This window comes from Tachypleus tridentatus, chromosome 8 (genome assembly GCF_004210375.1).
Source record: "Tachypleus tridentatus isolate NWPU-2018 chromosome 8, ASM421037v1, whole genome shotgun sequence".
Taxonomy (NCBI): Eukaryota; Metazoa; Arthropoda; class Merostomata; order Xiphosura; family Limulidae; genus Tachypleus; species Tachypleus tridentatus.
This window is the reverse complement of record NC_134832.1, coordinates 108926866-108937203: the sequence shown is the minus strand read 5'-3', so window position 1 is coordinate 108937203 and position 10338 is coordinate 108926866. Positions and strand designations below refer to the sequence as shown.

General features: G+C 31.7%; 1 protein-coding gene across 2 annotated transcripts in view; it reads left to right on the top strand.

Annotated features, from left to right (window-relative positions):
- Positions 1-352: 352 nt before the first annotated feature.
- The window catches only part of LOC143223182 (uncharacterized), a 52823-nt gene continuing 42837 nt past the window's right edge, over positions 353-10338 (top strand). The window contains exon 1 of one of the 2 annotated variants that reach the window (XM_076450761.1): positions 353-488. The gene's annotated coding sequence lies outside the window, so the exon portion shown is untranslated. The remainder of the gene's footprint in view (positions 489-10338) is intronic. The other variant, XM_076450762.1, reaches the window with a different exon arrangement.

Sequence of the window (10338 nt, the reverse complement as noted above, 5' to 3'; positions counted from 1 at the left end):
AGACATGCATATATTTTTAAACCAAGATATAACAGTATATTTATTTAAAATGCATCTAATATAGTTTTGAAACTATATAATTGTTCTACTCCTTAATCATTTGATGATACACTGGTTATTCAAATATAACTTAACAGATCTATCTAATTTAAAACTTTATTCACACTCCAGATGCTGTTTTTATATCTAACTACTTTAAATTCACGCTGTAGCCACACACATTATGGCTTTTATTTTTATAGTGGTTTCTTGAGAGTCCTCTTCACCGATATTTTGGTAGCTTCGAGACACTGTTACGTCATGGCTGGGTAATCACTAACATATTAATAGACTTTGGGATGAATTCAAAGCTGTAGCCTGCCAGCAGGCTCCGAGTGCAAACGTACACCCATAGATAAAAGCTAGATTCTAACTGTGTGGCATCCAGCATTGTGTTTGACAATTAGCCAATCCACTCTGGGTATCACTGGACTCATATGCCGTACGAGGTACAAATATTGTTATAAAATGTTAGTAACATTTCGTTTATCCCATAAAAATAATATATATAATAAATATATTCAATACTTCATACTACGTTATAATAAGTTTTCTGGTAATACAACCTGGTACTTATTGTGATAAAGAGCTTGTTATGGATCATTATATTGAGTGTTTACACTAGCCTAATATAAATATCGAATGGAAATACCTATTTGACAAACTTCTGATTATTCAACTTAACAATGTCGACTACGAATGGGAAGTATCGTTGTTATCTACAAAATCACTTGATACATTTTAAAATCTCACAAAATACCAAGAATAGTGTACATTCTAACAGACCACTTCTTCTGCGGTTATACTTCACCACCTCTAAACTGTTTATTTGTGGCTTGTTTAAACTTAATGCAAATTTACAACAGACAACTTTTACATATTTTATTATTTTATACCTTCATAATTTAGTTATGTATTGATACAAAGGTTTTATTACTACAGATTATATGTTCGTAATGAGTACTTTCTTCTAAGATTTAACAGTTCAAGCTAACGCCGCTGAATTATACAAAAATTCTTATCCTTCACTGCTGAAAGGAGTTATTTATATATATATATCCTTCCCCGTTCTTGAAAGGATTTTGTTTTTTGTTGTTGTTTTTTTTTAATTTCGCACAAAGCTATTCAAGGGCTATCTGTGCTAGCCGTCCCTAATTTAGCAGTGTGAGACTAGAGGGAAGGCAGCTAGTCATCACCTCCCACCGCCAATTCCTGGGCTACTCTTTTACCAACGAATAGTGGGATTGACTGTCACATTATAGCGCCCCCACGGCTGAAAGGGCGAACACGTTTGGCGCGACGGGGATGCGAACCCGCGACCCTCAGATTACGAGTCGCACGCCTTAACACGCTTGGCCATGCCGGGCCCTACTCTTCAAACGAGGTATTATGTATATATATTCTCCCCAATCCTAGGAATAAGGTATTATATATATATATCCTTCCCCGTTCTTGAAAGGAAATATTTACTTTAAACATGATAACGGCTTCTGATAATAAAACTGTAAAAAAACATTCTTATCGATTAATTCAAAAATCAATTCACAGTTTTTCATCCATTTGCTGAGCATATTGTAGCGAATTTATATTTATTGCTCAGTTTTTAGCTTAAAACCACTTTTATTAGTTTTCTCACAACTTACAACGCTAAAATTAAAATCTTGGATTCTCTTTTCTGCCGTGGACAAGGCAGAAAACCCAATGTGGCTTTGGTCAAGATCAAACAAACTTACAAGAAGTTGTTTACTATGTTCTCTTTTCGTAGCATCCAACTACGGACAGACACGTACGTTTGGTTAAGTTTTTAATTTTACATTTATTATAATCTTTTTTTTTTTTTTCTTGGTGGAAGGGATACTATTTACTAATCTTTGTACTATTATTTGCTATTAATATTTGTTAGTATTTCTTAAGTGAATCAGCACGTGTGATTAAAAATATTCTTTTTATTCTTATTTTAGCATAAAATTTGCTATTTACTTATAGCCTTGTAAAGCCTTCTGCTTTTACAAGTTCTTGAATTAGTCATTTTCCAACTTCCCTATGATCAGTGATAAAATTATTAAAAGTACGTAAGTATTGTTGTTTTATGAGTATAAAGTATATTTAATTAGTAGTCTTAGTATTAATATCATTATTTGTTATTTGTACTAATTTAAACCACCTTAACTTCTATAATCAATAAATATTTGAGCTTTACTGTAATTCGATATTTTTTTTTGTAAACAGAAGTTCGAATAATGCAAGTAAACATGTTCAGTTCTACACTGTATACCATAATGATAATATTAAAAGTATTAGACCGAGCAGTCATAAAGTAACTGAAGTCTAGATTCAGTAAGAATAAGAAAATATGGAGGAAATGTCTCCACTATGAAACACCAAGAATATTGAGTGGACCTAGAGAGATTTCATTAATTTAAATATGATGAAGACTGCCAGGAGAATGTAAATAAGAAAAGGCAGTACAGGTCAACACAACAGGAGTCATAGAATAAGTAAGTAAGCAGAGCTCAACAATGATCATAACGACGGATAGTTTAGTCAAAAACTGCATTACGTCGTAGATAGAAACCAAAACTGGGCAACCTCCAGTTCATTCTCAAGAGTTTATTTAGAAGTAGTGAAGATCATAACAGGATCATTTTTCTGACTGACTTACTAACTTTTATCACAATACTGAATACATGTCTTGTCCAAAGAAAATTGGTAAAGTTTCATGAGACTTGAAAGCTCATTTGATAGCAACCAACACTGAGACCAGAAGGCATTCAACAAAAAAGTGGACCCCATAACTTGCAAGTTGTAAACGTAGTAGAACCTAAAAAGACCTCCGAATAATGTTGTTAATGAAATATCATTTTAATCTAAGGAAACAGAAAGAGGTTGAACAGAAATCACATCGGATAATTGGAATAATTAAGGATAGAATGGCATTGCGAAGGTGAAATGAGCCCGAAGGTATATGAAATAGGCAGATGCTAGTTTAATAACTTGATCATACAATAGTAGAAATCGTAATATAATTAAAACCATCATACTTACGTTGAATACATGATGTTAGAAATAAATATAATTTTTTAAGATCAATAACTAATAATCCAATATCCAATAGACAATAGTCAAAAATATAAAAGGATCTATTAAACTGTTTAAATATACAACAATGGAATTCTATTTCATTCCATTTTATTCGAAAAATTAAAATTTAAAAATTAAATAAACCGATATCAATTTGGCCAATATTCTCCAATAAATCGTAAGGGTTTTGATGTTCGCTATCATTTATCATAGAGCAATATTATCACAAGTATTGTAGATGTAATAGTCTTGAACTTCGAACATATCCCTAAATTACATTTTTGATCATCAGTCACATACAAAGTTTTTAAAATGAGAAAATACATTACCACACATCGTTTATCTTCAACATTATCATATTATCTGTCAGGGTGTGCTTGTTTGTTTATAAATGTTTCTTGCCATTAAGATTTATGTACCGACGAGAAAACTAGCCCCAATTACTGGCTTGGGTATAATTAATGAAACATTGCTAAAGTAACTTTAGTTTTCTTTGCGACTAAAGAGGCCTGCATTACTAAAAGTATAAAGTCAATGCATTTTGTGGACAAATGGCTCGGAAATTAATTGAATAAGTTAATCAGATTTAATACGTTGATACATAATGATAAAAAGCTTATAAAAGTGTTTACAAATAGATATCTGCTGTTTCATGTTTTTAGTTATCTTAAAATAAATGAATTCATTAGACAATATTAAATATTTTTTCACTAAAATGGTTTGCACTCCAGAAACTTTTCAAAGCTAACTATATAGATTCTAACAAAAAATAACTTAAATAACGCATAAAGATAATATTGTATAGCAAAATGAATAGAAACGTCTATTGTTATAACTCAGTCCACATAATCTTAATTTAGAAAAATACAGAGAGAAAAAAGAAAAGGAACAAAAATTATTAGGAAGTTTTTGATTGGTCGCATTGCACCTGTAATCTTGAAGTATAGATTTTACTTTCTAACAGATGTGAGGTTCGGCATGGCCAGGTGGTAAAGGCACACGACTCGTAATACGAGGGTCGAGGGCTTGAATCTCCGTCATACCAAACGTGATAGCCTTCTTAAACATAGGGGTATTAAAAATTGACAGTCAATCCCACTAATGAGTTGGTGGTGGGTGGTGATGACTAGCTGCCTTCCCTCTAGCCTTACACTGCTAAATTAGGGACGGCTAGCGCAGATAACCCTCGTGTAGCATTGCGCAAAATTCAAACCAAACAGATGTGTATTTTCATCTAGTATTTAAATATTTTGTATTTCTTTGCAAATAATATAATTAGTGTAATTTTATATTTACGTAGAACCACACCATTTTTTATGCCTTCGAAAATTTGGGTTAATACAGTTTTCAGCTTTACTTTTAACCGTCTCTTACTTCTTCATTATTATTATTATATTTTTTTATGAATTTCGCGTAAAGCTACTGAAGACTATCTACGTTAGCTGTCCCTTTTAGCAGTGTAAGGTTAGAGAGAAGGCAAATGGTCATCTCCACTCACCGCCAACTCTTGTATTACTCTTTTACTGACGAATAATTGGATTAACCGTTACTTTATAACGCCACCACAGCTGAAAGGACGAAAATGTGTGGTGTAACAGGGACTTGATACCGCAATTCTTGGATTACAAATCAATCTACTTAACATTCTGGCCACCCCAGACCTATTATTATTATATATTTTCATTATTCATTAACATTTCCCAAATGGATAGGAACATTTTTATTAGAAGTACAATTATTTTCATTCTTATTTTAATACATCTGAAATGTTGTTAAATATCATGGCCTTATAAGCAGTTAATGTGTCAAAAACTAAGTTTGGTTTACACTTGCGTTAGACATCAATATCCATGTAAATTACATACATGTGGCACCAATATCATTTGTAGCCTAGATACATCCAACATCAATATCAATTAACTTAGTTATTAGTCACTCAAAAACGTTGTATCTTATATAACTTTAGGTTTATACAAAATATATTGAGTACGAATTATAAATGACTTTGGAATGTATTTAAAGTAATTACATTAACAATTTCACGCTTGAAATTTGGTAATATTAAAACGTTTAAAAGGAAGTATAGTCTAACACCAATTTAATATCTTTTATACTGTATTTGTGTATGATATAATTAGTAGTCCAAGCCCATGAGTAATTCCTAATAATGGTACAGAGGGTGGATAAGTTTTGGCTTCTTACAAGTTAATTTACTGACTTTTCTTTATGTCTTTATTTCCTGTCCAGTGTAATGTATATTGGATTTTTTCCCTACAAAGAAGGCTCCTGCTTCTATAACTATCTTACTTTGCTACATCATTCAACAAAATGATTGCATTGTGTACAGAAGTAGATAATAACTCGAGAAAAGCCAATTACCTCTTCTGTTTACATAGTCCTTGAGTTATTACTAGATGATCAATTGACAATAAAAGGTCAGTTGTTCCAAGACAATACAGTTTTCTTCGTGGAAAAACAATGATTAAAGGGATTCATAATTCATCAAAACCACAAATATTCAAATTTTCAAATTGGACGAAAGTAAAAATAGCAACTATATAGAAATAAAATTAATTAAAATATTGCTCAAACGTAACATAGAACTAAGTAAAAGCCAACATTTTGAAAATATGTGTACAAACTATAATTTATTAAACCGGTATATAGACAGATTATGTTCTTCAATGTTTATTAACTTTACCGAATATTTCCTGTAAAAACAAAAAAAAACAAACATTTCCCTTTTTCTGATTCTTTTCTGATTAAATCGTAATTTGTTTGAAACATTTTAATAACTGCTTTTTCTGCTGGTGAGATGTTATCTCTTTCTAGGTAATTCTTATGTGTAATTAGAATATTTTTTTATACGGTGTTGTACGAAGAAGATATTTTACTCTATGGTTGTTGATGTTTTGGCGGTTGATACTTATGTGAATTAAACGGGGGTTTGTTAGGTGATTTTGATTATTTATTTGATAATTTGTATTCCCTCCCCTATAGGGTCTAGGTAGGTAAAGGATGGACGAACGTTTTCTGAAGTATTTTCGAATTTTTCACTTGTGTCTTCTATAGTTGTGTGTGTGTGTAGTAGTAGTATTAGTAGTAATAGTAGTAGTAGTTGTTGTTGTTGTATCAGTAATAATCACTAACGGAACTAAACACTCTCATAGTCATAAACCTCAATTATATAGAGTCCCTATACCCCATAAATAAAATTTACCGATAAGACTCATTGTGTCAGCGTATGATTCTGCAACAGAATCCACATCCTGGTTAGTAGATAAACTGTTTAAATAATGTTTAAAATATGCTCTATCTCACAACTTAATGAATTTTAGGTTCTTTTGAAACAACAGTAAAACAGCCTGAAATAAATTAGGTAATTAAATAATGAGAGATCCCGTTTCTAAATCATTATTTCGCATGTACATATATCAGAACAAGTATTTTAAAATTACCCATATATTTCACAGATTTATTTTCAATTTTGCAAAGGTAAAAGAAAAATCTGTGGTGTAGAGTACTTTTAATTGGTGATTGATTTGCAGGTTTGTTTCATTTTATAATTTTGTGCTAGTCATCCCTAATTTGGCAGTGTAAGACTAGAGGGAAGACAGCTGGTCATCACCACCCACCGCTAACTTTTGGGCTACTCTATTACCAACGAATAGTGGGATTGACTGTCACATTATAAAGCTTCCACGGCCGAAAAGGATAAAGGAGTTTCGATCTTGCGATCCTCAGATTATGAATGGAGCGCTATAACCACCTGGCCATGTCGGCCCCTTTTTAAAACTCTTGTGTTAGTTACGGATAAACGAGTCAAAGAATCCAGCAATACACTTTTCAGATCAGTTCTAAACATAATACTTATATGGGATTGTGCTTTATTCGCTTACTATAAAAAGTTTTAAAATATATTTAAAATTCTAGAAAACGTTTAGAATTACTAAAATCAGAAACTTTTTAACATTAATATTTTTTCACAAGTACCACTTAACGCTCAATTCTATAAAATTGATCCCCGTGTTTTAAGTCATTTTGATTTAAATTTTTCGGTAGTTTCAATATATTTACATAACGGTTTATATGTATTGAGTTGTGTAATTAGCCAGATAGGTAGAATAGAATTTAAAGGTTCCTAATAGCTCAGCGATAAGACTGAATAAGTTGGCAGAACAGAGTTAACCTATGTGTAGCTTCGCTCTTAACAACAAACAAAAACTTACCTCATTTACGTTACTAAAGTAAGGTAGTTCACTTTAAGTGATACCAAACAAAAATAATATATAGTAAGAGAAAGGAAGATATTTGTTGTAGATGAAATCGTGGTGTCGTATCTGGATAACAAACAAATAGTAGATCACCTGTACCTGATTAAATGTAGAAATCTTGTATGAAGTAATAACAATACAAAATAAATACTTTAAGCGGTTACATATCAGTGAAGTATACTCTTTTCATATCTCCCATTCTTATGGAGTTACTGTATCATCTATATGCAGAAGTATGTGCTCAAAAATAAAAATAATAATAATTATGGAATATTTTAAGAAGACTGCGCCCTTCGATTTACATATCATCTCTAACTAACGCCTCTAGTAGTAACTGCTAAAAATACTCCCGAGTTTGATTAGTTTCATTTTGTTTTAAAGTGTTTTTTATGCTAGCTAAATACACAGCACGATTTGAAGTTTAAAATAATTTGCAAAATTTTCCTTAAAGCTAACTACAATGATTTTTACATTAACTACCACAGAAATAGAATTGCACTTGGATCTTTCCCTAGTCAAGTCAGCGATACGTTTATGGAATTTAAACACAAGAAAGATAATGGCTTTTTGTGTAACTTTGCTCTAAAACAGTAATAATAAGGTTTGAATATATATCATAATGTACTCAGATATAACAAAAGTGCTTCAGATGTAGTCAATGTAAAAAAAAAATCTAAGCGATCACATGGAAGTATCAAGTGGAACTGGTATAAAAAATGGTCAATTCCACCAGACTCCACAATTCGTACACGTATTGAAAAACCTACCCGTCTTGATTTATCTATTTTATATGAATTCCCAAATTTAACTACCAGCACAACTTCAGCACAGTTTAGTTTGTTCTAAGTACTGCATAATATCGTTGCATTATTTTATCCTTTGTTTATTTGATTGTCTTTTAACTTATTTCATACTTCTATTCTTTATTTACATTACTTTTATAGACTGTTTAAAATTTATATGTCTGTACCTAATAATTTACCATGTTAAATATAGCTTGATAAAGATGGAATATGTATGTTCCAAAACGTCCAAGAATTACATGTTTGTTACTGCACATACACGTGTAAAATGTTCATTGTTACTACTGTCCTCCAGTCATTCATCATTAATTTAGAAACTTATGTTTTGGGAATGGTAGCCGCTCATTTCAAAATTTTTAAATCTATTAATATAATAGATTTAATTTTTCACGTGCGTTTCTTTGCTGAGATCGCAATATACTGTACATTTACGATACTGTATTTAAATATTTGTCATTCCAAAACATGTTTTTCTTCTCATTTAAGATTTTTTGTCACTTTAGAGTGAGATCGCTCCTACTTTTAGGACCTGTGCCAATATAAGCATACTTTACAAGGGAAGCAAGACTTATTTTTTATCAGTCGTAACTCTCAGTTTATCCTGTTGTTTTTTAAAACTGCATCCTCAACAAAATCGTTCAGCTCCACTGCAATAATGCTAATCTCTTGCAAGAAACAGAACAGTAAAGGAAGTGTCAAGTTCATAGGAGACAATACTGTTGACTTGACAGCGACACTTCCTGAAGGATTTAAATAGACGTTGTTCCATAAAAGCTGTGATGTTAACAAAGGGTTTTGACAAGCACTTGGCACAACGAAATGTTAAAACCATAATAATATATTTAAATAATTGCACAGGCCTGCGATGGTTGTTATTGTCTTGAAATGTTTAGTGTTCTACAGTAATTACTGTACGCTGAATTCTAAAATAATATCCATTTTTCTCGATCACGTACAGGATTTTCACAAAACGTCATATGTACTTTTACGTAAGTGAATACTTTTCAACGAAATCGGGTCACATTTGATTATGGTTAAAATGTTGACAACCATTGTCTATAATTTTATCTAGGCTAATTGCGACGTGATAACCTTAGTGATTCTTTTGGAACCCAAGAGAATCGCACCGTACGACGCCATTTCTGAATAGTATTTGTTACTGCATTTACTTTGACATTATTTTTGCTTTTCAATATTATTTATTCGTAGCTATGGAACAACGTCTATTTAAATCCTTTAGGAAGTGTCGCTGTCAAGTCAACAATTCTTTCAGCCGTGAAGATGTTATATGTCACGGTTAATCCCACTATTCGTCGATAAAAGAATAGCCCAAGAGTTGGTGATGGGTGGTGATGACTAGCTACCTTCCCTCTAGCCTTACATTGCTAAATTGGGGACGCCTAGCACTGATAGTCCTCGAGTAGCTTTGCGCAAAATTAAAAACAAACAAACAAAAACCTTTATTTACCTATGAGAAATGTTTAAATGGAAAGTTAAAACCTTTAATTTAGTATTGAGTGTGTGTGTTTTCTTATAGCAAAGCCACAAAGGGCTATCTGCTCAGCCCACCGAGGGGAATTAAACCCATGATTTTAGCGTTGGAAATGCGGAGACATACCGCTGTACTAGCGGGGGGCATTTAGTATTGACGTGCAGTGGAACTTCATGAATATATGAAGCACGCTTACATAGGAAATTTCGTGATAATGAACAGTCATTTGCAATTTTTTTTATATTCTCATTTAAAGTTATTTTTAATAGATTAAACGTATTTTTTCTTGAGTTTTTTTTTAAAGCTATGACTGCCTGATGTAAGATATGCTTATTACATTTACTGTCCTATGTACATGATGTACATGCAATATGATATTAGTGGCAAAGGATGTAATATTAAATCTTTAAAAGCTTCAACGTGGCCTTTTATTGATTACCTTACTACCATCCTTCCATTAAAATGAGGTTCATATGTTGAAGAAAACATATTGTACTGACTTATTTGAATGAGAACCTCATTAATCATTCAGATATTTAATTAAGAAATAACATCAAAGAAAAATAGTTTTTTCCTAACAAAATAAAAATCTGACAAAAATATTATCAGGCGATTTTTCTTCAAAGAACAGTAAGTTTCCGTGGCACGT